Genomic DNA, 909 nt, shown 5'->3' with positions numbered 1-909 from the left:
GAAATTGCTTTTCCAAACTCCGTTTATCCATAAACCCTGCATTACCAATTCAACAATGCAACCACTTGGCCTGCACTTTCAATGCATTGTGCTTGCAAATTCCTCTCACTTCAATCTTCCAAAGCAAAGACCTCCATTCACAGGATAATTCTGAAGAAAAGCACCTTTCAATCACCAATCAATTCTTTTACAGCCACAGCACTGGCTGCATGGTAGCGTGGCCGAGCGGTCTAAGGTGCTGGATTAAGGTTTCAGTCTTTTCGGAGGCGTGGGTTTGAATCCCACCGCTGCCAGCATTTGACTTCCTGTTCCTTTTGGGCACACTCATTCTGCTGTGCTGGACACATTGTCGCTGGGACAAGTCCACTTCTTCTCCGCGGCCCCTTTGCTTCCACCACCTTGGCTCCTGTGTCAGTATTTGAGGACACGGCTAATGCTCGCAAACTCTCTTGGCCTGCGAGCGTTACCTTTCTATTTATGCTACTCTTTCAATAAAACTTCAATGTCAAGACATTCTACCAGGGCATTTTGAAAATCTTCATTGTCATTCGCAACTCTGCAATTCTTTCACATGAGTCCATTTCAGAAAGGTTTCAATCCTTGCCATTGTCCCTACAGCCACTGACAAATTGCTCCATTCTCTCTTTTCACCGCTGTCCATATCACAGAAATTCCAACCCATGTCTCCTGAAATTGAGTTTCACATGGATTTCTGCTTCTCGAGTGCTCTATATTTTCTTACCATCTTTCTGATCATCTTCCGATAAGCCTCAGCTATTCGGCCTCTGAAGACCTTCGATTGCCAAAGCTATCTTCATTTGAACTGCTAGTTTATCTGCTTCTGATGCAGCCAAATCAAGGAACCATAGCTCTACCATTTCTTTGAAAAGTTTGAATTTGGCAAGAGGA

General features: G+C 44.2%; 1 non-coding gene across 1 annotated transcript; it reads left to right on the top strand.

Moving 5' to 3' along the window:
* Positions 1-211: 211 nt before the first annotated feature.
* On the top strand, positions 212-293 carry trnal-aag (transfer RNA leucine (anticodon AAG)). Its single transcript has one exon. It is a non-coding gene; the product is annotated as a tRNA-Leu (tRNA).
* Positions 294-909: the final 616 nt, after the last annotated feature.

This window comes from Heterodontus francisci, chromosome 34 (genome assembly GCF_036365525.1).
Source record: "Heterodontus francisci isolate sHetFra1 chromosome 34, sHetFra1.hap1, whole genome shotgun sequence".
Lineage (NCBI taxonomy): Eukaryota > Metazoa > Chordata > Chondrichthyes > Heterodontiformes > Heterodontidae > Heterodontus > Heterodontus francisci.
The sequence above is the reverse complement of the archived record's forward strand: the minus strand, read 5'-3'. Positions and strand labels throughout refer to the sequence as shown.